This window comes from Pseudorca crassidens, chromosome 19 (assembly GCF_039906515.1).
Source record: "Pseudorca crassidens isolate mPseCra1 chromosome 19, mPseCra1.hap1, whole genome shotgun sequence".
NCBI classification, from domain to species: domain Eukaryota; kingdom Metazoa; phylum Chordata; class Mammalia; order Artiodactyla; family Delphinidae; genus Pseudorca; species Pseudorca crassidens.
Genome location: NC_090314.1, coordinates 24,367,902 through 24,395,450, shown reverse-complemented (window position 1 = coordinate 24,395,450; position 27,549 = coordinate 24,367,902). Strand labels below are relative to the sequence as shown.

General features: G+C 68.8%; 15 non-coding genes across 15 annotated transcripts; all 15 read left to right on the top strand.

The window, feature by feature from the left end:
• Window positions 1-303: 303 nt before the first annotated feature.
• Window positions 304-422, top strand: LOC137214095 (5S ribosomal RNA). Its single transcript, XR_010938711.1, has one exon. It is a non-coding gene; the product is annotated as a 5S ribosomal RNA (ribosomal RNA).
• A 2,702-nt stretch (window positions 423-3,124) lies between these two features.
• LOC137214094 (5S ribosomal RNA) lies at window positions 3,125-3,243 on the top strand. Its single transcript, XR_010938710.1, has one exon. It is a non-coding gene; the product is annotated as a 5S ribosomal RNA (ribosomal RNA).
• A 937-nt stretch (window positions 3,244-4,180) lies between these two features.
• Window positions 4,181-4,299, top strand: LOC137213556 (5S ribosomal RNA). Its single transcript, XR_010938192.1, has one exon. It is a non-coding gene; the product is annotated as a 5S ribosomal RNA (ribosomal RNA).
• A 2,699-nt stretch (window positions 4,300-6,998) lies between these two features.
• On the top strand, window positions 6,999-7,117 carry LOC137214093 (5S ribosomal RNA). Its single transcript, XR_010938709.1, has one exon. It is a non-coding gene; the product is annotated as a 5S ribosomal RNA (ribosomal RNA).
• Window positions 7,118-9,811: 2,694 nt separating this feature from the next.
• On the top strand, window positions 9,812-9,930 carry LOC137214092 (5S ribosomal RNA). The gene has a single exon (XR_010938708.1). It is a non-coding gene; the product is annotated as a 5S ribosomal RNA (ribosomal RNA).
• A 937-nt stretch (window positions 9,931-10,867) lies between these two features.
• LOC137214091 (5S ribosomal RNA) lies at window positions 10,868-10,986 on the top strand. Its single transcript, XR_010938707.1, has one exon. It is a non-coding gene; the product is annotated as a 5S ribosomal RNA (ribosomal RNA).
• Window positions 10,987-13,682: 2,696 nt separating this feature from the next.
• On the top strand, window positions 13,683-13,801 carry LOC137214090 (5S ribosomal RNA). Its single transcript, XR_010938705.1, has one exon. It is a non-coding gene; the product is annotated as a 5S ribosomal RNA (ribosomal RNA).
• Window positions 13,802-14,738: 937 nt separating this feature from the next.
• On the top strand, window positions 14,739-14,857 carry LOC137214089 (5S ribosomal RNA). The gene has a single exon (XR_010938704.1). It is a non-coding gene; the product is annotated as a 5S ribosomal RNA (ribosomal RNA).
• Window positions 14,858-17,559: 2,702 nt separating this feature from the next.
• LOC137214088 (5S ribosomal RNA) lies at window positions 17,560-17,678 on the top strand. Its single transcript, XR_010938703.1, has one exon. It is a non-coding gene; the product is annotated as a 5S ribosomal RNA (ribosomal RNA).
• A 937-nt stretch (window positions 17,679-18,615) lies between these two features.
• LOC137214086 (5S ribosomal RNA) lies at window positions 18,616-18,734 on the top strand. Its single transcript, XR_010938701.1, has one exon. It is a non-coding gene; the product is annotated as a 5S ribosomal RNA (ribosomal RNA).
• Window positions 18,735-21,433: 2,699 nt separating this feature from the next.
• On the top strand, window positions 21,434-21,552 carry LOC137214085 (5S ribosomal RNA). The gene has a single exon (XR_010938699.1). It is a non-coding gene; the product is annotated as a 5S ribosomal RNA (ribosomal RNA).
• Window positions 21,553-22,490: 938 nt separating this feature from the next.
• On the top strand, window positions 22,491-22,609 carry LOC137213555 (5S ribosomal RNA). Its single transcript, XR_010938191.1, has one exon. It is a non-coding gene; the product is annotated as a 5S ribosomal RNA (ribosomal RNA).
• A 2,693-nt stretch (window positions 22,610-25,302) lies between these two features.
• On the top strand, window positions 25,303-25,421 carry LOC137213544 (5S ribosomal RNA). The gene has a single exon (XR_010938180.1). It is a non-coding gene; the product is annotated as a 5S ribosomal RNA (ribosomal RNA).
• A 937-nt stretch (window positions 25,422-26,358) lies between these two features.
• LOC137214084 (5S ribosomal RNA) lies at window positions 26,359-26,477 on the top strand. The gene has a single exon (XR_010938698.1). It is a non-coding gene; the product is annotated as a 5S ribosomal RNA (ribosomal RNA).
• A 938-nt stretch (window positions 26,478-27,415) lies between these two features.
• LOC137213554 (5S ribosomal RNA) lies at window positions 27,416-27,534 on the top strand. Its single transcript, XR_010938190.1, has one exon. It is a non-coding gene; the product is annotated as a 5S ribosomal RNA (ribosomal RNA).
• Window positions 27,535-27,549: the final 15 nt, after the last annotated feature.

Below are 27,549 nucleotides of genomic sequence, written 5' to 3'. Positions count from 1 at the left end.
CAGGACCGATGCCCAAGGGACCACGGGCGCCGGGGCTTGAAGCCTCCGGGGCCACGTCCCTGTGAGCGACGTGCGGGATCTTGGGCGGGGCGCCAAGCGCCGAAGGGTTTGCTGGGTCACGGCCGCCCTGGGCTGGGAGGTGGTCGCCAAACCCTCCGCCGCCGCCCGATACCCGAGACCTCCGTTCCCCCTGCCTGGGCGGGCGAGGGGGCCCTGCCGGGGCGGGCCGGCCGCCAGGCTGGCGTTAAGGCGCCAGCGCCAGCGAAACTGGGCCTCAAGAGGCAGCCGTCGGCCCCCGCCCCCGTCTACGGCCATACCACCCTGAACGCGCCCGATCTCGTCTGATCTCGGAAGCTAAGCAGGGTCGGGCCTGGTTAGTACTTGGATGGGAGACCGCCTGGGAATACCGGGTGCTGTAGGCTTTTTGCCTCCCGCTCCGCCCGCCTTCTCCTTTACTCGCCCGCGGCGGGGGGGCCGCCGGCTCCGCCCCCGCCGAGCCCCGCTGCAGGCAGTAGTCAAGGTGGTTTACCTGCCCGAGCAGGAAGCTTGGGCGACGGCAGAAGTGGGAAGAAACTCTTGAGCACAGGTTCTTGGGATCCACGGAGCAGCGCATGCACATGCCATGGGTGCCTACACAGCTGGCTTGCTTGTCTGTGGGGAAAGGCGAGATGGGTCAGGGCCTGGGTTCCTGAGGGGCTGAGAATCAAGGCAGGGATAGAAGAAAGGGGACAGGCCCACATCCCCTGAACCCACGCCGGCGCCCACTCACCTTTGTGGAAAATACGATTGAAAAGTGCCCGCAAGAATCTCTTCAGATGCCTCCAGAGTTGAGGGAAGAAGGGGAGGGGGGAGGCCGGGAGCAGGGTGAGCCCTGAAATCCAACCCTTGTCCTGTCACACCCCAGCAGCCCTCCCACCTCAGCCCCTTCAAGACCCCAGGGCTCCCCCAACCGCGCTGCACAGATCCTGCCCTGACCATAGTCACCATGTTGATCCCCACGTTGAGCAAGATGAAGCTGACCGGGATCAGAAGAATTGAGTATCCTTGCTCCTGGCATTTCCTGGGGATGGGGCCAGTGAACGGCTCGGCTCGGTAGTAGTTTCGCTCACCCATGGCCGTTGGTCCCAGGACTGCCTGGGCCCTCTGCCCTCCAGTTTTAACTGGGAGCCAGACTGGGTCATAATGGGGCAGGTGGTGAGGTCACAGTGAGGGAGGGGGATGAAAAGGAGGGCCCAGAGTGGCATTCCCTGGTAACCAGGGTCAGGTAAGCTGAGCCTGGACAGTCAAACAGGGCCCGGTGGCCGGCATACATCCCCTCGAGCGGTCACTCATTCGCTCACCGCCCGCTGACTCACTTGTTCAAATGACACATTGCGTCTCTTGGCCCCTCTTGAGACTAGGAAGACCTTGGCCTCAGAGGCCTGCTGAAGGCCTGGCTGGAGTCCAGAGCCTCAGCCTTCTTCATGCCCTTCACTGGGCCTGGAGCTGGACCTGCCCAGATGTGGAACCTCCCAGTTTGGAAGCAACGTCTTGTATGAGGCTCTCTGTGGACAGGGACAGCTGAGACACAGAGGAGGTGCCCAGAGACCAGGGGTTTGGAGTCTGCAGCTGCAGATGTACTTAGTGCATGGTATAGGACCAGGAGGGGCCTGCTGGCAGAACTGTGGCCACTAAACCAAAGGGACCCTCAGGCCAAGAAGGGGACACTGGCTTCTTATTGCAGGAAGCCAAGCGCAGGGACCCAGGCTGGCAGAAGGAGTGGCGCTTCCAAGCCACAGACCACCAATGTTTCCTGGACTCTGGAGCTCTTTATTCCTCTCTCCATGCCCTGCCGCCCCCTGCCCCTGCCCCCATTTGCTGCTGGTAAGTTCATTTTCCCAGTCTGGCTCCCGTGCAGAGAGGGCCTGGAGGCCGAGGTGGAAGGTAGCAGCGAGTTGGCCCGCGCTTGGCCCTCCTGCGGTTGCCGCTTCAGCACCAGACTGTCATACACACCTGGTAGTTGGCATTGCCTCCCGGGTTCCGGCTGAGTGGCATGAAGGTGGGCGGGGGTGGAGGGTGCTCGGTAGCCTGGACGTCGGGCAGGAGGTGAGAGGGGCGGAGGAGCAGCGCTGAGCTGGGAGCCGGGGCCCGCTGGTCCGAGGCCTCGGCCAGTACCGTGAGGGAGGCGGAGGTGGCCACAGGGCGCCGCAAGGGCAGGATCTCAGCCCATTCGGCCAGCGGGTGCCGCACCTCGTGGGGATCGCGGGAGTAATCCAAGTGTCCCGTGGAGGGATGCAGGCTGCGGTTGGACTCGCTGTGAGCACAGCTGGGGAGGCTACGTCTGTGGGCCGGTGGGGTGTCGCGCTACCAGGCGTCGGGCCGGTAGACCCGAGGCACCAGAGCGGATGGAGGCTCAGAGCCCTCCAGACCCAGACTCCGCCATGGGCCCAGTTGCTGTCCTTTTGGCCCGCGAGCCCCTCGACCTGCACCTGGCCGCCCCCACCGGCGCCCAGCCCCGGCGCCGCCACCTGTGTGCCTGTGTGTCCCTCCACAGCTCCCTCCGACAAAAGCCCCGCCCCACCACCACCCCGCCCCTCTGGCGTGTCACCGCGGTTGGGTGCGGGAGCGGGATCGAGGGCAGGGGCCGCTTCCCCGGGCCTGCCGGCCACCAGGGGCGGGGTCCTGAGCTCGGCGGGGGGTGTGGGGGCAAGGGTGGCCTTGCCGGGGCAGAGGGGCCGTGGCGACTCAATGGTGGCTCCCGGTGGCTTCGGGCCGGCTGCTGTCGGGCAGGAGGGCCGGCCCGGGCTGCGGCCGGGCTGCGCCTAGCGCCGCGTGGGCGGGCAGGACCGATGCCCAAGGGACCGCGGGCCCCGGGCCCTGAAGCCTCCGGGGCCACGTCCCTGTGAGCGACGTGCGGGATCTTGGGCGGGGCGCCAAGCGCCGAAGGGTTTGCTGGGTCACGGCCGCCCTGGGCTGGGAGGTGGTCGCCAAACCCTCCGCCGCCGCCCGATACCCGAGACCTCCGTTCCCCCTGCCTGGGCGGGCGAGGGGGCCCTGCCGGGGCGGGCCGGCCGCCAGGCTGGCGTTAAGGCGCCAGCGCCAGCGAAACTGGGCCTCAAGAGGCCGCCCGCGGCCCCCCGCCCCCGTCTACGGCCATACCACCCTGAACGCGCCCGATCTCGTCTGATCTCGGAAGCTAAGCAGGGTCGGGCCTGGTTAGTACTTGGATGGGAGACCGCCTGGGAATACCGGGTGCTGTAGGCTTTTTGCCTCCCGCTCCGCCCGCCTTCTCCTTTACTCGCCCGCGGCGGGGGCCGCCGGCTCCGCCCCCGCCGGGCCCCGCTGCAGGACCCACCTCCTCAGGCCCCTCCCACCACGGCGCGCGCCGGCGGGGGCGCTCCCCGCCGGCCCGGCCGGCCAGGCGGCCAGAAGGCGGCCCTGGAAGGCAGCCGCACCCCAGACGCTCCCGGGGTGGCTGGCCCAGACCCAGACTCCGCCGCGGGCCCAGTGGCCGTCCTTTCGGCCCGCGAGCCCCTCGACCTGCACCTGGCCGCCCCCACCGGCGCCTAGCCCCGGCGCCGCCATCTGTGTGCCGGTGTGTCCCTCCACAGCTCCCTCCGACAAAAGCCCCGCCCCACCACCACCCCGCCCCTCTGGCGTGTCACCGCGGTTGGGTGCTGGAGCGGGATCGAGGGCAGGGGCCGCTTCCCCGGGCCTGCCGGCCACCAGGGGCGGGGTCCTGAGCTCGGCGGGGGGTGTGGGGGCAAGGGTGGCCTTGCCGGGGCTGAGGGGCCGTGGCGACTCAATGGTGGCTCCCGGTGGCTTCGGGCCGGCTGCTGTCAGGCAGGAGGGCCGGCCCGGGCTGCGGCCGGGCTGCGCCTAGCTCCGCGTGGGCGGGCAGGACCGATGCCCAAGGGACCACGGGCCCCGGGGCCTGAAGCCTCCGGGGCCACGTCCCTGTGAGCGACGTGCGGGATCTTGGGCGGGGCGCCAAGCGCCGAAGGGTTTGCTGGGTCACGGCCACCCTGGGCTGGGAGGTGGTCGCCAAACCCTCCGCCGCCGCCCGATACCCGAGACCTCCGTTCCCCCTGCCTGGGCGGGCGAGGGGGCCCTGCCGGGGCGGGCCGGCCGCCAGGCTGGCGTTAAGGCGCCAGCGCCAGCGAAACTGGGCCTCAAGAGGCAGCCGTCGGCCCCCGCCCCCGTCTACGGCCATACCACCCTGAACGCGCCCGATCTCGTCTGATCTCGGAAGCTAAGCAGGGTCGGGCCTGGTTAGTACTTGGATGGAAGACCGCCTGGGAATACCGGGTGCTGTAGGCTTTTTGCCTCCCGCTCCGCCCGCCTTCTCCTTTACTCGCCCGCGGCGGGGGGGCCGCCGGCTCCGCCCCCGCCGAGCCCCGCTGCAGGCAGTAGTCAAGGTGGTTTACCTGCCCGAGCAGGAAGTTTGGGCGATGGCAGAAGTGGGAAGAAACTCTTGAGCGCAGGTTCTTGGGATCCACGGAGCAGCGCATGCACATGCGATGGGTGCCTACACAGCTGGCTTGCTTGTCTGTGGGGAAAGGCGAGATGGGTCAGGGCCTGGGTTCCTGAGGGGCTGAGAATCAAGGCAGGGATAGAAGAAAGGGGACAGGCCCACATCTCCTGAACCCACGCCGGCGCCCACTCACCTTTGTGGAAAATACGATTGAAAAGTGCCCGCAAGAATCTCTTCAGATGCCTCCAGAGTTGAGGGAAGAAGGGGAGGGGGGAGGCCGGGAGCAGGGTGAGCCCTGAAATCCAACCCTTGTCCTGTCACACCCCAGCAGCCCTCCCACCTCAGCCCCTTCAAGACCCCAGGGCTCCCCCAACCGCGCTGCACAGATCCTGCCCTGACCATAGTCACCATGTTGATCCCCACGTTGAGCAAGATGAAGCTGACCGGGATCAGAAGAATTGAGTATCCTTGCTCCTGGCATTTCCTGGGGATGGGGCCAGTGAACGGCTCGGCTCGGTAGTAGTTTCGCTCACCCATGGCCGTTGGTCCCAGGACTGCCTGGGCCCTCTGCCCTCCAGTTTTAACTGGGAGCCAGACTGGGTCATAATGGGGCAGGTGGTGAGGTCACAGTGAGGGAGGGGGATGAAAAGGAGGGCCCAGAGTGGCATTCCCTGGTAACCAGGGTCAGGTAAGCTGAGCCTGGACAGTCAAACAGGGCCTGGTGGCCGGCATACATCCCCTCGAGCGGTCATTCATTCGCTCACCGCCCGCTGACTCACTTGTTCAAATGACACATTGCGTCTCTTGGCCCCTCTTGAGACTAGGAAGACCTCGGCCTCAGAGGCCTGCTGAAGGCCTGGCTGGAGTCCAGAGCCTCAGCCTTCTTCATGCCCTTCACTGGGCCTGGAGCTGGACCTGCCCAGATGTGGAATCTCCCAGTTTGGAAGCAACGTCTTGTATGAGGCTCTCTGTGGACAGGGACAGCTGAGACACAGAGGAGGTGCCCAGAGACCAGGGGTTTGGAGTCTGCAGCTGCAGATGTACTTAGTGCATGGTATAGGACCAGGAGGGGCCTGCTGGCAGAACTGTGGCCACTAAACCAAAGGGACCCTCAGGCCAAGAAGGGGACACTGGCTTCTTATTGCAGGAAGCCAAGCGCAGGGACCCAGGCTGGCAGAAGGAGTGGCGCTTCCAAGCCACAGACCACCAATGTTTCCTGGACTCTGGCGCTCTTTATTCCTCTCTCCATGCCCTGCCGCCCCCTGCCCCTGCCCCCATTTGCTGCTGGTAAGTTCATTTTCCCAGTCTGGCTCCCGTGCAGAGAGGGCCTGGAGGCCGAGGTGGAAGGTAGCAGCGAGTTGGCCCGCGCTTGGCCCTCCTGCGGTTGCCGCTTCAGCACCAGACTGTGATACACCTGGTAGTTGGCATTGCCTCCCGGGTTCCGGCTGAGTGGCATGAAGGTGGGCGGGGGTGGAGGGTGCTCGGTAGCCTGGACGTCGGGCAGGAGGTGAGAGGGGCGGAGGAGCAGCGCTGAGCTGGGAGCCGGGGCCCGCTGGTCCGAGGCCTCGGCCAGTACCGTGAGGGAGGCGGAGGTGGCCACAGGGCGCCGCAAGGGCAGGATCTCAGCCCATTCGGCCAGCGGGTGCCGCACCTCGTGGGGATCGCGGGAGTAATCCAAGTGTCCCGTGGAGGGATGCAGGCTGCGGTTGGACTCGCTGTGAGCACAGCTGGGGAGGCTACGTCTGTGGGCCGGTGGGGTGTCGCGCTACCAGGCTTCGGGCCGGTAGACCCGAGGCACCAGAGCGGATGGAGGCTCAGAGCCCTCCAGACCCAGACTCCGCCATGGGCCCAGTTGCCGTCATTTCGGCCCGCGAGCCCCTCGACCTGCACCTGGCCGCCCCCACCGGCGCCCAGCCCCGGCGCCGCCACCTGTGTGCCGGTGTGTCCCTCCACAGCTCCCTCCGACAAAAGCCCCGCCCCACCACCACCCCGCCCCTCTGGCGTGTCACCGCGGTTGGGTGCTGGAGCGGGATCGAGGGCAGGGGCCGCTTCCCCGGGCCTGCCGGCCACCAGGGGCGGGGTCCTGAGCTCGGCGGGGGGTGTGGGGGCAAGGGTGGCCTTGCCGGGGCTGAGGGGCCGTGGCGACTCAATGGTGGCTCCCGGTGGCTTCGGGCCGGCTGCTGTCAGGCAGGAGGGCCGGCCCGGGCTGCGGCCGGGCTGCGCCTAGCTCCGCGTGGGCGGGCAGGACCGATGCCCAAGGGACCACGGGCGCCGGGGCTTGAAGCCTCCGGGGCCACGTCCCTGTGAGCGACGTGCGGGATCTTGGGCGGGGCGCCAAGCGCCGAAGGGTTTGCTGGGTCACGGCCGCCCTGGGCTGGGAGGTGGTCGCCAAACCCTCCGCCGCCGCCCGATACCCGAGACCTCCGTTCCCCCTGCCTGGGCGGGCGAGGGGGCCCTGCCGGGGCGGGCCGGCCGCCAGGCTGGCGTTAAGGCGCCAGCGCCAGCGAAACTGGGCCTCAAGAGGCAGCCGTCGGCCCCCGCCCCCGTCTACGGCCATACCACCCTGAACGCGCCCGATCTCGTCTGATCTCGGAAGCTAAGCAGGGTCGGGCCTGGTTAGTACTTGGATGGGAGACCGCCTGGGAATACCGGGTGCTGTAGGCTTTTTGCCTCCCGCTCCGCCCGCCTTCTCCTTTACTCGCCCGCGGCGGGGGGGCCGCCGGCTCCGCCCCCGCCGAGCCCCGCTGCAGGCAGTAGTCAAGGTGGTTTACCTGCCCGAGCAGGAAGCTTGGGCGACGGCAGAAGTGGGAAGAAACTCTTGAGCACAGGTTCTTGGGATCCACGGAGCAGCGCATGCACATGCCATGGGTGCCTACACAGCTGGCTTGCTTGTCTGTGGGGAAAGGCGAGATGGGTCAGGGCCTGGGTTCCTGAGGGGCTGAGAATCAAGGCAGGGATAGAAGAAAGGGGACAGGCCCACATCCCCTGAACCCACGCCGGCGCCCACTCACCTTTGTGGAAAATACGATTGAAAAGTGCCCGCAAGAATCTCTTCAGATGCCTCCAGAGTTGAGGGAAGAAGGGGAGGGGGGAGGCCGGGAGCAGGGTGAGCCCTGAAATCCAACCCTTGTCCTGTCACACCCCAGCAGCCCTCCCACCTCAGCCCCTTCAAGACCCCAGGGCTCCCCCAACCGCGCTGCACAGATCCTGCCCTGACCATAGTCACCATGTTGATCCCCACGTTGAGCAAGATGAAGCTGACCGGGATCAGAAGAATTGAGTATCCTTGCTCCTGGCATTTCCTGGGGATGGGGCCAGTGAACGGCTCGGCTCGGTAGTAGTTTCGCTCACCCATGGCCGTTGGTCCCAGGACTGCCTGGGCCCTCTGCCCTCCAGTTTTAACTGGGAGCCAGACTGGGTCATAATGGGGCAGGTGGTGAGGTCACAGTGAGGGAGGGGGATGAAAAGGAGGGCCCAGAGTGGCATTCCCTGGTAACCAGGGTCAGGTAAGCTGAGCCTGGACAGTCAAACAGGGCCCGGTGGCCGGCATACATCCCCTCGAGCGGTCACTCATTCGCTCACCGCCCGCTGACTCACTTGTTCAAATGACACATTGCGTCTCTTGGCCCCTCTTGAGACTAGGAAGACCTTGGCCTCAGAGGCCTGCTGAAGGCCTGGCTGGAGTCCAGAGCCTCAGCCTTCTTCATGCCCTTCACTGGGCCTGGAGCTGGACCTGCCCAGATGTGGAACCTCCCAGTTTGGAAGCAACGTCTTGTATGAGGCTCTCTGTGGACAGGGACAGCTGAGACACAGAGGAGGTGCCCAGAGACCAGGGGTTTGGAGTCTGCAGCTGCAGATGTACTTAGTGCATGGTATAGGACCAGGAGGGGCCTGCTGGCAGAACTGTGGCCACTAAACCAAAGGGACCCTCAGGCCAAGAAGGGGACACTGGCTTCTTATTGCAGGAAGCCAAGCGCAGGGACCCAGGCTGGCAGAAGGAGTGGCGCTTCCAAGCCACAGACCACCAATGTTTCCTGGACTCTGGCGCTCTTTATTCCTCTCTCCATGCCCTGCCGCCCCCTGCCCCTGCCCCCATTTGCTGCTGGTAAGTTCATTTTCCCAGTCTGGCTCCCGTGCAGAGAGGGCCTGGAGGCCGAGGTGGAAGGTAGCAGCGAGTTGGCCCGCGCTTGGCCCTCCTGCGGTTGCCGCTTCAGCACCAGACTGTGATACACCTGGTAGTTGGCATTGCCTCCCGGGTTCCGGCTGAGTGGCATGAAGGTGGGCGGGGGTGGAGGGTGCTCGGTAGCCTGGACGTCGGGCAGGAGGTGAGAGGGGCGGAGGAGCAGCGCTGAGCTGGGAGCCGGGGCCCGCTGGTCCGAGGCCTCGGCCAGTACCGTGAGGGAGGCGGAGGTGGCCACAGGGCGCCGCAAGGGCAGGATCTCAGCCCATTCGGCCAGCGGGTGCCGCACCTCGTGGGGATCGCGGGAGTAATCCAAGTGTCCCGTGGAGGGATGCAGGCTGCGGTTGGACTCGCTGTGAGCACAGCTGGGGAGGCTACGTCTGTGGGCCGGTGGGGTGTCGCGCTACCAGGCTTCGGGCCGGTAGACCCGAGGCACCAGAGCGGATGGAGGCTCAGAGCCCTCCAGACCCAGACTCCGCCATGGGCCCAGTTGCCGTCATTTCGGCCCGCGAGCCCCTCGACCTGCACCTGGCCGCCCCCACCGGCGCCCAGCCCCGGCGCCGCCACCTGTGTGCCGGTGTGTCCCTCCACAGCTCCCTCCGACAAAAGCCCCCCCACACCCCGCCCCTCTGGCGTGTAACCGCGGCCGGGTGCGGGAGCGGGATCGAGGGCAGGGGCCGCTTCCCCGGGCCTGCCGGCCACCAGGGGCGGGGTCCTGAGCTCGGCGGGGGGTGTGGGGGCAAGGGTGGCCTTGCCGGGGCTGAGGGGCCGTGGCGACTCAATGGTGGCTCCCGGTGGCTTCGGGCCGGCTGCTGTCGGGCAGGAGGGCCGGCCCGGGCTGCGGCCGGGCTGCGCCTAGCGCCGCGTGGGCGGGCAGAGCCGATGCCCAAGGGACCGCGGGCCCCGGGCCCTGAAGCCTCCGGGGCCACGTCCCTGTGAGCGACGTGCGGGATCTTGGGCGGGGCGCCAAGCGCCGAAGGGTTTGCTGGGTCACGGCCGCCCTGGGCTGGGAGGTGTTCGCCAAACCCTCCGCTGCCGCCCGATACCCGAGACCTCCGTTCCCCCTGCCTGGGCGGGCGAGGGGGCCCTGTCGGGGCGGGCTGGCCGCCAGGCTGGCGTTAAGGCGCCAGCGCCAGCGAAACTGGGCCTCAAGAGGCCGCCCGCGGCCCCCCGCCCCCGTCTACGGCCATACCACCCTGAACGCGCCCGATCTCGTCTGATCTCGGAAGCTAAGCAGGGTCGGGCCTGGTTAGTACTTGGATGGGAGACCGCCTGGGAATACCGGGTGCTGTAGGCTTTTTGCCTCCCGCTCCGCCCGCCTTCTCCTTTACTCGCCCGCGGCGGGGGCCGCCGGCTCCGCCCCCGCCGGGCCCCGCTGCAGGCCCCACCTCCTCAGGCCCCTCCCACCACGGCGCGCGCCGGCGGGGGCGCTCCCCGCCGGCCCGGCCGGCCAGGCGGCCAGAAGGCGGCCCTGGAAGGCAGCCGCACCCCAGACGCTCCCGGGGTGGCTGGCCCGGACCCAGACTCCGCCGCGGGCCCAGTGGCCGTCCTTTCGGCCCGCGAGCCCCTCGACCTGCACCTGGCCGCCCCCACCGGCGCCCAGCCCCGGCGCCGCCACCTGTGTGCCTGTGTGTCCCTCCACAGCTCCCTCCGACAAAAGCCCCGCCCCACCACCACCCCGCCCCTCTGGCGTGTCACCGCGGTTGGGTGCTGGAGCGGGATCGAGGGCAGGGGCCGCTTCCCCGGGCCTGCCGGCCACCAGGGGCGGGGTCCTGAGCTCGGCGGGGGGTGTGGGGGCAAGGGTGGCCTTGCCGGGGCTGAGGGGCCGTGGCGACTCAATGGTGGCTCCCGGTGGCTTCGGGCCGGCTGCTGTCAGGCAGGAGGGCCGGCCCGGGCTGCGGCCGGGCTGCGCCTAGCTCCGCGTGGGCGGGCAGGACCGATGCCCAAGGGACCACGGGCCCCGGGGCCTGAAGCCTCCGGGGCCACGTCCCTGTGAGCGACGTGCGGGATCTTGGGCGGGGCGCCAAGCGCCGAAGGGTTTGCTGGGTCACGGCCGCCCTGGGCTGGGAGGTGGTCGCCAAACCCTCCGCCGCCGCCCGATACCCGAGACCTCCGTTCCCCCTGCCTGGGCGGGCGAGGGGGCCCTGCCGGGGCGGGCCGGCCGCCAGGCTGGCGTTAAGGCGCCAGCGCCAGCGAAACTGGGCCTCAAGAGGCAGCCGTCGGCCCCCGCCCCCGTCTACGGCCATACCACCCTGAACGCGCCCGATCTCGTCTGATCTCGGAAGCTAAGCAGGGTCGGGCCTGGTTAGTACTTGGATGGGAGACCGCCTGGGAATACCGGGTGCTGTAGGCTTTTTGCCTCCCGCTCCGCCCGCCTTCTCCTTTACTCGCCCGCGGCGGGGGGGCCGCCGGCTCCGCCCCCGCCGAGCCCCGCTGCAGGCAGTAGTCAAGGTGGTTTACCTGCCCGAGCAGGAAGCTTGGGCGACGGCAGAAGTGGGAAGAAACTCTTGAGCACAGGTTCTTGGGATCCACGGAGCAGCGCATGCACATGCCATGGGTGCCTACACAGCTGGCTTGCTTGTCTGTGGGGAAAGGCGAGATGGGTCAGGGCCTGGGTTCCTGAGGGGCTGAGAATCAAGGCAGGGATAGAAGAAAGGGGACAGGCCCACATCCCCTGAACCCACGCCGGCGCCCACTCACCTTTGTGGAAAATACGATTGAAAAGTGCCCGCAAGAATCTCTTCAGATGCCTCCAGAGTTGAGGGAAGAAGGGGAGGGGGGAGGCCGGGAGCAGGGTGAGCCCTGAAATCCAACCCTTGTCCTGTCACACCCCAGCAGCCCTCCCACCTCAGCCCCTTCAAGACCCCAGGGCTCCCCCAACCGCGCTGCACAGATCCTGCCCTGACCATAGTCACCATGTTGATCCCCACGTTGAGCAAGATGAAGCTGACCGGGATCAGAAGAATTGAGTATCCTTGCTCCTGGCATTTCCTGGGGATGGGGCCAGTGAACGGCTCGGCTCGGTAGTAGTTTCGCTCACCCATGGCCGTTGGTCCCAGGACTGCCTGGGCCCTCTGCCCTCCAGTTTTAACTGGGAGCCAGACTGGGTCATAATGGGGCAGGTGGTGAGGTCACAGTGAGGGAGGGGGATGAAAAGGAGGGCCCAGAGTGGCATTCCCTGGTAACCAGGGTCAGGTAAGCTGAGCCTGGACAGTCAAACAGGGCCCGGTGGCCGGCATACATCCCCTCGAGCGGTCACTCATTCGCTCACCGCCCGCTGACTCACTTGTTCAAATGACACATTGCGTCTCTTGGCCCCTCTTGAGACTAGGAAGACCTTGGCCTCAGAGGCCTGCTGAAGGCCTGGCTGGAGTCCAGAGCCTCAGCCTTCTTCATGCCCTTCACTGGGCCTGGAGCTGGACCTGCCCAGATGTGGAACCTCCCAGTTTGGAAGCAACGTCTTGTATGAGGCTCTCTGTGGACAGGGACAGCTGAGACACAGAGGAGGTGCCCAGAGACCAGGGGTTTGGAGTCTGCAGCTGCAGATGTACTTAGTGCATGGTATAGGACCAGGAGGGGCCTGCTGGCAGAACTGTGGCCACTAAACCAAAGGGACCCTCAGGCCAAGAAGGGGACACTGGCTTCTTATTGCAGGAAGCCAAGCGCAGGGACCCAGGCTGGCAGAAGGAGTGGCGCTTCCAAGCCACAGACCACCAATGTTTCCTGGACTCTGGAGCTCTTTATTCCTCTCTCCATGCCCTGCCGCCCCCTGCCCCTGCCCCCATTTGCTGCTGGTAAGTTCATTTTCCCAGTCTGGCTCCCGTGCAGAGAGGGCCTGGAGGCCGAGGTGGAAGGTAGCAGCGAGTTGGCCCGCGCTTGGCCCTCCTGCGGTTGCCGCTTCAGCACCAGACTGTCATACACACCTGGTAGTTGGCATTGCCTCCCGGGTTCCGGCTGAGTGGCATGAAGGTGGGCGGGGGTGGAGGGTGCTCGGTAGCCTGGACGTCGGGCAGGAGGTGAGAGGGGCGGAGGAGCAGCGCTGAGCTGGGAGCCGGGGCCCGCTGGTCCGAGGCCTCGGCCAGTACCGTGAGGGAGGCGGAGGTGGCCACAGGGCGCCGCAAGGGCAGGATCTCAGCCCATTCGGCCAGCGGGTGCCGCACCTCGTGGGGATCGCGGGAGTAATCCAAGTGTCCCGTGGAGAGATGCAGGCTGCGGTTGGACTCGCTGTGAGCACAGCTGGGGAGGCTACGTCTGTGGGCCGGTGGGGTGTCGCGCTACCAGGCTTCGGGCCGGTAGACCCGAGGCACCAGAGCGGATGGAGGCTCAGAGCCCTCCAGACCCAGACTCCGCCATGGGCCCAGTTGCCGTCATTTCGGCCCGCGAGCCCCTCGACCTGCACCTGGCCGCCCCCACCGGCGCCCAGCCCCGGCGCCGCCACCTGTGTGCCGGTGTGTCCCTCCACAGCTCCCTCCGACAAAAGCCCCCCCACACCCCGCCCCTCTGGCGTGTAACCGCGGCCGGGTGCGGGAGCGGGATCGAGGGCAGGGGCCGCTTCCCCGGGCCTGCCGGCCACCAGGGGCGGGGTCCTGAGCTCGGCGGGGGGTGTGGGGGCAAGGGTGGCCTTGCCGGGGCTGAGGGGCCGTGGCGACTCAATGGTGGCTCCCGGTGGCTTCGGGCCGGCTGCTGTCGGGCAGGAGGGCCGGCCCGGGCTGCGGCCGGGCTGCGCCTAGCGCCGCGTGGGCGGGCAGGGCCGATGCCCAAGGGACCGCGGGCCCCGGGCCCTGAAGCCTCCGGGGCCACGTCCCTGTGAGCGACGTGCGGGATCTTGGGCGGGGCGCCAAGCGCCGAAGGGTTTGCTGGGTCACGGCCGCCCTGGGCTGGGAGGTGTTCGCCAAACCCTCCGCTGCCGCCCGATACCCGAGACCTCCGTTCCCCCTGCCTGGGCGGGCGAGGGGGCCCTGTCGGGGCGGGCTGGCCGCCAGGCTGGCGTTAAGGCGCCAGCGCCAGCGAAACTGGGCCTCAAGAGGCCGCCCGCGGCCCCCCGCCCCCGTCTACGGCCATACCACCCTGAACGCGCCCGATCTCGTCTGATCTCGGAAGCTAAGCAGGGTCGGGCCTGGTTAGTACTTGGATGGGAGACCGCCTGGGAATACCGGGTGCTGTAGGCTTTTTGCCTCCCGCTCCGCCCGCCTTCTCCTTTACTCGCCCGCGGCGGGGGCCGCCGGCTCCGCCCCCGCCGGGCCCCGCTGCAGGCCCCACCTCCTCAGGCCCCTCCCACCACGGCGCGCGCCGGCGGGGGCGCTCCCCGCCGGCCCGGCCGGCCAGGCGGCCAGAAGGCGGCCCTGGAAGGCAGCCGCACCCCAGACGCTCCCGGGGTGGCTGGCCCGGACCCAGACTCCGCCGCGGGCCCAGTGGCCGTCCTTTCGGCCCGCGAGCCCCTCGACCTGCACCTGGCCGCCCCCACCGGCGCCCAGCCCCGGCGCCGCCACCTGTGTGCCTGTGTGTCCCTCCACAGCTCCCTCCGACAAAAGCCCCGCCCCACCACCACCCCGCCCCTCTGGCGTGTCACCGCGGTTGGGTGCTGGAGCGGGATCGAGGGCAGGGGCCGCTTCCCCGGGCCTGCCGGCCACCAGGGGCGGGGTCCTGAGCTCGGCGGGGGGTGTGGGGGCAAGGGTGGCCTTGCCGGGGCTGAGGGGCCGTGGCGACTCAATGGTGGCTCCCGGTGGCTTCGGGCCGGCTGCTGTCAGGCAGGAGGGCCGGCCCGGGCTGCGGCCGGGCTGCGCCTAGCTCCGCGTGGGCGGGCAGGACCGATGCCCAAGGGACCACGGGCCCCGGGGCCTGAAGCCTCCGGGGCCACGTCCCTGTGAGCGACGTGCGGGATCTTGGGCGGGGCGCCAAGCGCCGAAGGGTTTGCTGGGTCACGGCCGCCCTGGGCTGGGAGGTGGTCGCCAAACCCTCCGCCGCCGCCCGATACCCGAGACCTCCGTTCCCCCTGCCTGGGCGGGCGAGGGGGCCCTGCCGGGGCGGGCCGGCCGCCAGGCTGGCGTTAAGGCGCCAGCGCCAGCGAAACTGGGCCTCAAGAGGCAGCCGTCGGCCCCCGCCCCCGTCTACGGCCATACCACCCTGAACGCGCCCGATCTCGTCTGATCTCGGAAGCTAAGCAGGGTCGGGCCTGGTTAGTACTTGGATGGGAGACCGCCTGGGAATACCGGGTGCTGTAGGCTTTTTGCCTCCCGCTCCGCCCGCCTTCTCCTTTACTCGCCCGCGGCGGGGGGGCCGCCGGCTCCGCCCCCGCCGAGCCCCGCTGCAGGCAGTAGTCAAGGTGGTTTACCTGCCCGAGCAGGAAGCTTGGGCGACGGCAGAAGTGGGAAGAAACTCTTGAGCACAGGTTCTTGGGATCCACGGAGCAGCGCATGCACATGCCATGGGTGCCTACACAGCTGGCTTGCTTGTCTGTGGGGAAAGGCGAGATGGGTCAGGGCCTGGGTTCCTGAGGGGCTGAGAATCAAGGCAGGGATAGAAGAAAGGGGACAGGCCCACATCCCCTGAACCCACGCCGGCGCCCACTCACCTTTGTGGAAAATACGATTGAAAAGTGCCCGCAAGAATCTCTTCAGATGCCTCCAGAGTTGAGGGAAGAAGGGGAGGGGGGAGGCCGGGAGCAGGGTGAGCCCTGAAATCCAACCCTTGTCCTGTCACACCCCAGCAGCCCTCCCACCTCAGCCCCTTCAAGACCCCAGGGCTCCCCCAACCGCGCTGCACAGATCCTGCCCTGACCATAGTCACCATGTTGATCCCCACGTTGAGCAAGATGAAGCTGACCGGGATCAGAAGAATTGAGTATCCTTGCTCCTGGCATTTCCTGGGGATGGGGCCAGTGAACGGCTCGGCTCGGTAGTAGTTTCGCTCACCCATGGCCGTTGGTCCCAGGACTGCCTGGGCCCTCTGCCCTCCAGTTTTAACTGGGAGCCAGACTGGGTCATAATGGGGCAGGTGGTGAGGTCACAGTGAGGGAGGGGGATGAAAAGGAGGGCCCAGAGTGGCATTCCCTGGTAACCAGGGTCAGGTAAGCTGAGCCTGGACAGTCAAACAGGGCCCGGTGGCCGGCATACATCCCCTCGAGCGGTCACTCATTCGCTCACCGCCCGCTGACTCACTTGTTCAAATGACACATTGCGTCTCTTGGCCCCTCTTGAGACTAGGAAGACCTTGGCCTCAGAGGCCTGCTGAAGGCCTGGCTGGAGTCCAGAGCCTCAGCCTTCTTCATGCCCTTCACTGGGCCTGGAGCTGGACCTGCCCAGATGTGGAACCTCCCAGTTTGGAAGCAACGTCTTGTATGAGGCTCTCTGTGGACAGGGACAGCTGAGACACAGAGGAGGTGCCCAGAGACCAGGGGTTTGGAGTCTGCAGCTGCAGATGTACTTAGTGCATGGTATAGGACCAGGAGGGGCCTGCTGGCAGAACTGTGGCCACTAAACCAAAGGGACCCTCAGGCCAAGAAGGGGACACTGGCTTCTTATTGCAGGAAGCCAAGCGCAGGGACCCAGGCTGGCAGAAGGAGTGGCGCTTCCAAGCCACAGACCACCAATGTTTCCTGGACTCTGGAGCTCTTTATTCCTCTCTCCATGCCCTGCCGCCCCCTGCCCCTGCCCCCATTTGCTGCTGGTAAGTTCATTTTCCCAGTCTGGCTCCCGTGCAGAGAGGGCCTGGAGGCCGAGGTGGAAGGTAGCAGCGAGTTGGCCCGCGCTTGGCCCTCCTGCGGTTGCCGCTTCAGCACCAGACTGTCATACACACCTGGTAGTTGGCATTGCCTCCCGGGTTCCGGCTGAGTGGCATGAAGGTGGGCGGGGGTGGAGGGTGCTCGGTAGCCTGGACGTCGGGCAGGAGGTGAGAGGGGCGGAGGAGCAGCGCTGAGCTGGGAGCCGGGGCCCGCTGGTCCGAGGCCTCGGCCAGTACCGTGAGGGAGGCGGAGGTGGCCACAGGGCGCCGCAAGGGCAGGATCTCAGCCCATTCGGCCAGCGGGTGCCGCACCTCGTGGGGATCGCGGGAGTAATCCAAGTGTCCCGTGGAGGGATGCAGGCTGCGGTTGGACTCGCTGTGAGCACAGCTGGGGAGGCTACGTCTGTGGGCCGGTGGGGTGTCGCGCTACCAGGCGTCGGGCCGGTAGACCCGAGGCACCAGAGCGGATGGAGGCTCAGAGCCCTCCAGACCCAGACTCCGCCATGGGCCCAGTTGCTGTCCTTTTGGCCCGCGAGCCCCTCGACCTGCACCTGGCCGCCCCCACCGGCGCCCAGCCCCGGCGCCGCCACCTGTGTGCCTGTGTGTCCCTCCACAGCTCCCTCCGACAAAAGCCCCGCCCCACCACCACCCCGCCCCTCTGGCGTGTCACCGCGGTTGGGTGCGGGAGCGGGATCGAGGGCAGGGGCCGCTTCCCCGGGCCTGCCGGCCACCAGGGGCGGGGTCCTGAGCTCGGCGGGGGGTGTGGGGGCAAGGGTGGCCTTGCCGGGGCAGAGGGGCCGTGGCGACTCAATGGTGGCTCCCGGTGGCTTCGGGCCGGCTGCTGTCGGGCAGGAGGGCCGGCCCGGGCTGCGGCCGGGCTGCGCCTAGCGCCGCGTGGGCGGGCAGGACCGATGCCCAAGGGACCGCGGGCCCCGGGCCCTGAAGCCTCCGGGGCCACGTCCCTGTGAGCGACGTGCGGGATCTTGGGCGGGGCGCCAAGCGCCGAAGGGTTTGCTGGGTCACGGCCGCCCTGGGCTGGGAGGTGGTCGCCAAACCCTCCGCCGCCGCCCGATACCCGAGACCTCCGTTCCCCCTTCCTGGGCGGGCGAGGGGGCCCTGCCGGGGCGGGCCGGCCGCCAGGCTGGCGTTAAGGCGCCAGCGCCAGCGAAACCGGGCCTCAAGATGCCGCCCGCGGCCCCCCGCCCCCGTCTACGGCCATACCACCCTGAACGCGCCCGATCTCGTCTGATCTCGGAAGCTAAGCAGGGTCGGGCCTGGTTAGTACTTGGATGGGAGACCGCCTGGGAATACCGGGTGCTGTAGGCTTTTTGCCTCCCGCTCCGCCCGCCTTCTCCTTTACTCGCCCGCGGCGGGGGCCGCCGGCTCCGCCCCCGCCGGGCCCCGCTGCAGGACCCACCTCCTCAGGCCCCTCCCACCACGGCGCGCGCCGGCGGGGGCGCTCCCCGCCGGCCCGGCCGGCCAGGCGGCCAGAAGGCGGCCCTGGAAGGCAGCCGCACCCCAGACGCTCCCGGGGTGGCTGGCCCAGACCCAGACTCCGCCGCGGGCCCAGTGGCCGTCCTTTCGGCCCGCGAGCCCCTCGACCTGCACCTGGCCGCCCCCACCGGCGCCTAGCCCCGGCGCCGCCATCTGTGTGCCGGTGTGTCCCTCCACAGCTCCCTCCGACAAAAGCCCCGCCCCACCACCACCCCGCCCCTCTGGCGTGTCACCGCGGTTGGGTGCTGGAGCGGGATCGAGGGCAGGGGCCGCTTCCCCGGGCCTGCCGGCCACCAGGGGCGGGGTCCTGAGCTCGGCGGGGGGTGTGGGGGCAAGGGTGGCCTTGCCGGGGCTGAGGGGCCGTGGCGACTCAATGGTGGCTCCCGGTGGCTTCGGGCCGGCTGCTGTCAGGCAGGAGGGCCGGCCCGGGCTGCGGCCGGGCTGCGCCTAGCTCCGCGTGGGCGGGCAGGACCGATGCCCAAGGGACCACGGGCGCCGGGGCTTGAAGCCTCCGGGGCCACGTCCCTGTGAGCGACGTGCGGGATCTTGGGCGGGGCGCCAAGCGCCGAAGGGTTTGCTGGGTCACGGCCGCCCTGGGCTGGGAGGTGGTCGCCAAACCCTCCGCCGCCGCCCGATACCCGAGACCTCCGTTCCCCCTGCCTGGGCGGGCGAGGGGGCCCTGCCGGGGCGGGCCGGCCGCCAGGCTGGCGTTAAGGCGCCAGCGCCAGCGAAACTGGGCCTCAAGAGGCAGCCGTCGGCCCCCGCCCCCGTCTACGGCCATACCACCCTGAACGCGCCCGATCTCGTCTGATCTCGGAAGCTAAGCAGGGTCGGGCCTGGTTAGTACTTGGATGGGAGACCGCCTGGGAATACCGGGTGCTGTAGGCTTTTTGCCTCCCGCTCCGCCCGCCTTCTCCTTTACTCGCCCGCGGCGGGGGGGCCGCCGGCTCCGCCCCCGCCGAGCCCCGCTGCAGGCAGTAGTCAAGGTGGTTTACCTGCCCGAGCAGGAAGCTTGGGCGACGGCAGAAGTGGGAAGAAACTCTTGAGCACAGGTTCTTGGGATCCACGGAGCAGCGCATGCACATGCCATGGGTGCCTACACAGCTGGCTTGCTTGTCTGTGGGGAAAGGCGAGATGGGTCAGGGCCTGGGTTCCTGAGGGGCTGAGAATCAAGGCAGGGATAGAAGAAAGGGGACAGGCCCACATCCCCTGAACCCACGCCGGCGCCCACTCACCTTTGTGGAAAATACGATTGAAAAGTGCCCGCAAGAATCTCTTCAGATGCCTCCAGAGTTGAGGGAAGAAGGGGAGGGGGGAGGCCGGGAGCAGGGTGAGCCCTGAAATCCAACCCTTGTCCTGTCACACCCCAGCAGCCCTCCCACCTCAGCCCCTTCAAGACCCCAGGGCTCCCCCAACCGCGCTGCACAGATCCTGCCCTGACCATAGTCACCATGTTGATCCCCACGTTGAGCAAGATGAAGCTGACCGGGATCAGAAGAATTGAGTATCCTTGCTCCTGGCATTTCCTGGGGATGGGGCCAGTGAACGGCTCGGCTCGGTAGTAGTTTCGCTCACCCATGGCCGTTGGTCCCAGGACTGCCTGGGCCCTCTGCCCTCCAGTTTTAACTGGGAGCCAGACTGGGTCATAATGGGGCAGGTGGTGAGGTCACAGTGAGGGAGGGGGATGAAAAGGAGGGCCCAGAGTGGCATTCCCTGGTAACCAGGGTCAGGTAAGCTGAGCCTGGACAGTCAAACAGGGCCCGGTGGCCGGCATACATCCCCTCGAGCGGTCACTCATTCGCTCACCGCCCGCTGACTCACTTGTTCAAATGACACATTGCGTCTCTTGGCCCCTCTTGAGACTAGGAAGACCTTGGCCTCAGAGGCCTGCTGAAGGCCTGGCTGGAGTCCAGAGCCTCAGCCTTCTTCATGCCCTTCACTGGGCCTGGAGCTGGACCTGCCCAGATGTGGAACCTCCCAGTTTGGAAGCAACGTCTTGTATGAGGCTCTCTGTGGACAGGGACAGCTGAGACACAGAGGAGGTGCCCAGAGACCAGGGGTTTGGAGTCTGCAGCTGCAGATGTACTTAGTGCATGGTATAGGACCAGGAGGGGCCTGCTGGCAGAACTGTGGCCACTAAACCAAAGGGACCCTCAGGCCAAGAAGGGGACACTGGCTTCTTATTGCAGGAAGCCAAGCGCAGGGACCCAGGCTGGCAGAAGGAGTGGCGCTTCCAAGCCACAGACCACCAATGTTTCCTGGACTCTGGAGCTCTTTATTCCTCTCTCCATGCCCTGCCGCCCCCTGCCCCTGCCCCCATTTGCTGCTGGTAAGTTCATTTTCCCAGTCTGGCTCCCATGCAGAGAGGGCCTGGAGGCCGAGGTGGAAGGTAGCAGCGAGTTGGCCCGCGCTTGGCCCTCCTGCGGTTGCCGCTTCAGCACCAGACTGTCATACACCTGGTAGTTGGCATTGCCTCCCGGGTTCCGGCTGAGTGGCATGAAGGTGGGCGGGGGTGGAGGGTGCTCGGTAGCCTGGACGTCGGGCAGGAGGTGAGAGGGGCGGAGGAGCAGCGCTGAGCTGGGAGCCGGGGCCCGCTGGTCCGAGGCCTCGGCCAGTACCGTGAGGGAGGCGGAGGTGGCCACAGGGCGCCGCAAGGGCAGGATCTCAGCCCATTCGGCCAGCGGGTGCCGCACCTCGTGGGGATCGCGGGAGTAATCCAAGTGTCCCGTGGAGGGATGCAGGCTGCGGTTGGACTCGCTGTGAGCACAGCTGGGGAGGCTACGTCTGTGGGCCGGTGGGGTGTCGCGCTACCAGGCGTCGGGCCGGTAGACCCGAGGCACCAGAGCGGATGGAGGCTCAGAGCCCTCCAGACCCAGACTCCGCCATGGGCCCAGTTGCTGTCCTTTTGGCCCGCGAGCCCCTCGACCTGCACCTGGCCGCCCCCACCGGCGCCCAGCCCCGGCGCCGCCACCTGTGTGCCTGTGTGTCCCTCCACAGCTCCCTCCGACAAAAGCCCCGCCCCACCACCACCCCGCCCCTCTGGCGTGTCACCGCGGTTGGGTGCGGGAGCGGGATCGAGGGCAGGGGCCGCTTCCCCGGGCCTGCCGGCCACCAGGGGCGGGGTCCTGAGCTCGGCGGGGGGTGTGGGGGCAAGGGTGGCCTTGCCGGGGCTGAGGGGCCGTGGCGACTCAATGGTGGCTCCCGGTGGCTTCGGGCCGGCTGCTGTCGGGCAGGAGGGCCGGCCCGGGCTGCGGCCGGGCTGCGCCTAGCGCCGCGTGGGCGGGCAGGGCCGATGCCCAAGGGACCGCGGGCCCCGGGCCCTGAAGCCTCCGGGGCCACGTCCCTGTGAGCGACGTGCGGGATCTTGGGCGGGGCGCCAAGCGCCGAAGGGTTTGCTGGGTCACGGCCGCCCTGGGCTGGGAGGTGGTCGCCAAACCCTCCGCCGCCGCCCGATACCCGAGACCTCCGTTCCCCCTGCCTGGGCGGGCGAGGGGGCCCTGTCGGGGCGGGCCGGCCGCCAGGCTGGCGTTAAGGCGCCAGCGCCAGCGAAACTGGGCCTCAAGAGGCAGCCGTCGGCCCCCGCCCCCGTCTACGGCCATACCACCCTGAACGCGCCCGATCTCGTCTGATCTCGGAAGCTAAGCAGGGTCGGGCCTGGTTAGTACTTGGATGGGAGACCGCCTGGGAATACCGGGTGCTGTAGGCTTTTTGCCTCCCGCTCCGCCCGCCTTCTCCTTTACTCGCCCGCGGCGGGGGCCGCCGGCTCCGCCCCCGCCGGGCCCCGCTGCAGGCCCCACCTCCTCAGGCCCCTCCCACCACGGCGCGCGCCGGCGGGGGCGCTCCCCGCCGGCCCGGCCGGCCAGGCGGCCAGAAGGCGGCCCTGGAAGGCAGCCGCACCCCAGACGCTCCCGGGGTGGCTGGCCCGGACCCAGACTCCGCCGCGGGCCCAGTGGCCGTCCTTTCGGCCCGCGAGCCCCTCGACCTGCACCTGGCCGCCCCCACCGGCGCCCAGCCCCGGCGCCGCCACCTGTGTGCCTGTGTGTCCCTCCACAGATCCCTCCGACAAAAGCCCCGCCCCACCACCACCCCGCCCCTCTGGCGTGTCACCGCGGTTGGGTGCGGGAGCGGGATCGAGGGCAGGGGCCGCTTCCCCGGGCCTGCCGGCCACCAGGGGCGGGGTCCTGAGCTCGGCGGGGGGTGTGGGGGCAAGGGTGGCCTTGCCGGGGCAGAGGGGCCGTGGCGACTCAATGGTGGCTCCCGGTGGCTTCGGGCCGGCTGCTGTCGGGCAGGAGGGCCGGCCCGGGCTGCGGCCGGGCTGCGCCTAGCGCCGCGTGGGCGGGCAGGACCGATGCCCAAGGGACCGCGGGCCCCGGGCCCTGAAGCCTCCGGGGCCACGTCCCTGTGAGCGACGTGCGGGATCTTGGGCGGGGCGCCAAGCGCCGAAGGGTTTGCTGGGTCACGGCCGCCCTGGGCTGGGAGGTGGTCGCCAAACCCTCCGCCGCCGCCCGATACCCGGGACCTCCGTTCCCCCTGCCTGGGCGGGCGAGGGGGCCCTGCCTGGGCGGGCTGGCCGCCAGGCTGGCGTTAAGGCGCCAGCGCCAGCGAAACTGGGCCTCAAGAGGCCGCCCGCGGCCCCCCGCCCCCGTCTACGGCCATACCACCCTGAACGCGCCCGATCTCGTCTGATCTCGGAAGCTAAGCAGGGTCGGGCCTGGTTAGTACTTGGATGGAAGACCGCCTGGGAATACCGGGTGCTGTAGGCTTTTTGCCTCCCGCTCCGCCCGCCTTCTCCTTTACTCGCCCGCGGCGGGGGGGCCGCCGGCTCCGCCCCCGCCGAGCCCCGCTGCAGGCAGTAGTCAAGGTGGTTTACCTGCCCGAGCAGGAAGCTTGGGCGATGGCAGAAGTGGGAAGAAACTCTTGAGCGCAGGTTCTTGGGATCCACGGAGCAGCGCATGCACATGCGATGGGTGCCTACACAGCTGGCTTGCTTGTCTGTGGGGAAAGGCGAGATGGGTCAGGGCCTGGGTTCCTGAGGGGCTGAGAATCAAGGCAGGGATAGAAGAAAGGGGACAGGCCCACATCTCCTGAACCCACGCCGGCGCCCACTCACCTTTGTGGAAAATACGATTGAAAAGTGCCCGCAAGAATCTCTTCAGATGCCTCCAGAGTTGAGGGAAGAAGGGGAGGGGGGAGGCCGGGAGCAGGGTGAGCCCTGAAATCCAACCCTTGTCCTGTCACACCCCAGCAGCCCTCCCACCTCAGCCCCTTCAAGACCCCAGGGCTCCCCCAACCGCGCTGCACAGATCCTGCCCTGACCATAGTCACCATGTTGATCCCCACGTTGAGCAAGATGAAGCTGACCGGGATCAGAAGAATTGAGTATCCTTGCTCCTGGCATTTCCTGGGGATGGGGCCAGTGAACGGCTCGGCTCGGTAGTAGTTTCGCTCACCCATGGCCGTTGGTCCCAGGACTGCCTGGGCCCTCTGCCCTCCAGTTTTAACTGGGAGCCAGACTGGGTCATAATGGGGCAGGTGGTGAGGTCACAGTGAGGGAGGGGGATGAAAAGGAGGGCCCAGAGTGGCATTCCCTGGTAACCAGGGTCAGGTAAGCTGAGCCTGGACAGTCAAACAGGGCCTGGTGGCCGGCATACATCCCCTCGAGCGGTCATTCATTCGCTCACCGCCCGCTGACTCACTTGTTCAAATGACACATTGCGTCTCTTGGCCCCTCTTGAGACTAGGAAGACCTCGGCCTCAGAGGCCTGCTGAAGGCCTGGCTGGAGTCCAGAGCCTCAGCCTTCTTCATGCCCTTCACTGGGCCTGGAGCTGGACCTGCCCAGATGTGGAATCTCCCAGTTTGGAAGCAACGTCTTGTATGAGGCTCTCTGTGGACAGGGACAGCTGAGACACAGAGGAGGTGCCCAGAGACCAGGGGTTTGGAGTCTGCAGCTGCAGATGTACTTAGTGCATGGTATAGGACCAGGAGGGGCCTGCTGGCAGAACTGTGGCCACTAAACCAAAGGGACCCTCAGGCCAAGAAGGGGACACTGGCTTCTTATTGCAGGAAGCCAAGCGCAGGGACCCAGGCTGGCAGAAGGAGTGGCGCTTCCAAGCCACAGACCACCAATGTTTCCTGGACTCTGGCGCTCTTTATTCCTCTCTCCATGCCCTGCTGCCCCCTGCCCCTGCCCCCATTTGCTGCTGGTAAGTTCATTTTCCCAGTCTGGCTCCCGTGCAGAGAGGGCCTGGAGGCCGAGGTGGAAGGTAGCAGCGAGTTGGCCCGCGCTTGGCCCTCCTGCGGTTGCCGCTTCAGCACCAGACTGTGATACACCTGGTAGTTGGCATTGCCTCCCGGGTTCCGGCTGAGTGGCATGAAGGTGGGCGGGGGTGGAGGGTGCTCGGTAGCCTGGACGTCGGGCAGGAGGTGAGAGGGGCGGAGGAGCAGCGCTGAGCTGGGAGCCGGGGCCCGCTGGTCCGAGGCCTCGGCCAGTACCGTGAGGGAGGCGGAGGTGGCCACAGGGCGCCGCAAGGGCAGGATCTCAGCCCATTCGGCCAGCGGGTGCCGCACCTCGTGGGGATCGCGGGAGTAATCCAAGTGTCCCGTGGAGGGATGCAGGCTGCGGTTGGACTCGCTGTGAGCACAGCTGGGGAGGCTACGTCTGTGGGCCGGTGGGGTGTCGCGCTACCAGGCTTCGGGCCGGTAGACCCGAGGCACCAGAGCGGATGGAGGCTCAGAGCCCTCCAGACCCAGACTCCGCCATGGGCCCAGTTGCCGTCATTTCGGCCCGCGAGCCCCTCGACCTGCACCTGGCCGCCCCCACCGGCGCCCAGCCCCGGCGCCGCCACCTGTGTGCCGGTGTGTCCCTCCACAGCTCCCTCCGACAAAAGCCCCCCCACACCCCGCCCCTGTGGCGTGTCACCGCGGCCGGGTGCGGGAGCGGGATCGAGGGCAGGGGCCGCTTCCCCGGGCCTGCCGGCCACCAGGGGCGGGGTCCTGAGCTCGGCGGGGGGTGTGGGGGCAAGGGTGGCCTTGCCGGGGCTGAGGGGCCGTGGCGACTCAATGGTGGCTCCCGGTGGCTTCGGGCCGGCTGCTGTCGGGCAGGAGGGCCGGCCCGGGCTGCGGCCGGGCTGCGCCTAGCGCCGCGTGGGCGGGCAGGGCCGATGCCCAAGGGACCGCGGGCCCCGGGCCCTGAAGCCTCCGGGGCCACGTCCCTGTGAGCGACGTGCGGGATCTTGGGCGGGGCGCCAAGCGCCGAAGGGTTTGCTGGGTCACGGCCGCCCTGGGCTGGGAGGTGGTCGCCAAACCCTCTGCCGCCGCCCGATACCCGAGACCTCCGTTCCCCCTGCCTGGGCGGGCGAGGGGGCCCTGTCGGGGCGGGCCGGCCGCCAGGCTGGCGTTAAGGCGCCAGCGCCAGCGAAGCTGGGCCTCAAGAGGCAGCCGTCGGCCCCCGCCCCCGTCTACGGCCATACCACCCTGAACGCGCCCGATCTCGTCTGATCTCGGAAGCTAAGCAGGGTCGGGCCTGGTTAGTACTTGGATGGGAGACCGCCGGGGAATACCGGGTGCTGTAGGCTTTTTGCCTCCCGCTCCGCCCGCCTTCTCCTTTACTCGCCCGCGGCGGGGGCCGCCGGCTCCGCCCCCGCCGGGCCCCGCTGCAGGCCCCACCTCCTCAGGCCCCTCCCACCACGGCGCGCGCCGGCGGGGGCGCTCCCCGCCGGCCCGGCCGGCCAGGCGGCCAGAAGGCGGCCCTGGAAGGCAGCCGCACCCCAGACGCTCCCGGGGTGGCTGGCCCGGACCCAGACTCCGCCGCGGGCCCAGTGGCCGTCCTTTCGGCCCGCGAGCCCCTCGACCTGCACCTGGCCGCCCCCACCGGCGCCCAGCCCCGGCGCCGCCACCTGTGTGCCTGTGTGTCCCTCCACAGCTCCCTCCGACAAAAGCCCCGCCCCACCACCACCCCGCCCCTCTGGCGTGTCACCGCGGTTGGGTGCGGGAGCGGGATCGAGGGCAGGGGCCGCTTCCCCGGGCCTGCCGGCCACCAGGGGCGGGGTCCTGAGCTCGGCGGGGGGTGTGGGGGCAAGGGTGGCCTTGCCGGGGCAGAGGGGCCGTGGCGACTCAATGGTGGCTCCCGGTGGCTTCGGGCCGGCTGCTGTCGGGCAGGAGGGCCGGCCCGGGCTGCGGCCGGGCTGCGCCTAGCGCCGCGTGGGCGGGCAGGACCGATGCCCAAGGGACCGCGGGCCCCGGGCCCTGAAGCCTCCGGGGCCACGTCCCTGTGAGCGACGTGCGGGATCTTGGGCGGGGCGCCAAGCGCCGAAGGGTTTGCTGGGTCACGGCCGCCCTGGGCTGGGAGGTGGTCGCCAAACCCTCCGCCGCCGCCCGATACCCGAGACCTCCGTTCCCCCTGCCTGGGCGGGCGAGGGGGCCCTGCCGGGGCGGGCCGGCCGCCAGGCTGGCGTTAAGGCGCCAGCGCCAGCGAAACTGGGCCTCAAGAGGCAGCCGTCGGCCCCCGCCCCCGTCTACGGCCATACCACCCTGAACGCGCCCGATCTCGTCTGATCTCGGAAGCTAAGCAGGGTCGGGCCTGGTTAGTACTTGGATGGGAGACCGCCTGGGAATACCGGGTGCTGTAGGCTTTTTGCCTCCCGCTCCGCCCGCCTTCTCCTTTACTCGCCCGCGGCGGGGGCCGCCGGCTCCGCCCCCGCCGGGCCCCGCTGCAGGACCCACCTCCTCAGGCCCCTCCCACCACGGCGCGCGCCGGCGGGGGCGCTCCCCGCCGGCCCGGCCGGCCAGGCGGCCAGAAGGCGGCCCTGGAAGGCAGCCGCACCCCAGACGCTCCCGGGGTGGCTGGCCCAGACCCAGACTCCGCCGCGGGCCCAGTGGCCGTCCTTTCGGCCCGCGAGCCCCTCGACCTGCACCTGGCCGCCCCCACCGGCGCCCAGCCCCGGCGCCGCCACCTGTGTGCCTGTGTGTCCCTCCACAGCTCCCTCCGACAAAAGCCCCGCCCCACCACCACCCCGCCCCTCTGGCGTGTCACCGCGGTTGGGTGCGGGAGCGGGATCGAGGGCAGGGGCCGCTTCCCCGGGCCTGCCGGCCACCAGGGGCGGGGTCCTGAGCTCGGCGGGGGGTGTGGGGGCAAGGGTGGCCTTGCCGGGGCAGAGGGGCCGTGGCGACTCAATGGTGGCTCCCGGTGGCTTCGGGCCGGCTGCTGTCGGGCAGGAGGGCCGGCCCGGGCTGCGGCCGGGCTGCGCCTAGCGCCGCGTGGGCGGGCAGGACCGATGCCCAAGGGACCGCGGGCCCCGGGCCCTGAAGCCTCCGGGGCCACGTCCCTGTGAGCGACGTGCGGGATCTTGGGCGGGGCGCCATGCGCCGAAGGGTTTGCTGGGTCACGGCCGCCCTGGGCTGGGAGGTGGTCGCCAAACCCTCCGCCGCCGCCCGATACACGGGACCTCCGTTCCCCCTGCCTGGGCGGGCGAGGGGGCCCTGCCTGGGCGGGCTGGCCGCCAGGCTGGCGTTAAGGCGCCAGCGCCAGCGAAACTGGGCCTGAAGAGGCCGCCCGCGGCCCCCCGCCCCCGTCTACGGCCATACCACCCTGAACGCGCCCGATCTCGTCTGATCTCGGAAGCTAAGCAGGGTCGGGCCTGGTTAGTACTTGGATGGAAGACCGCCTGGGAATACCGGGTGCTGTAGGCTTTTTGCCTCCCGCTC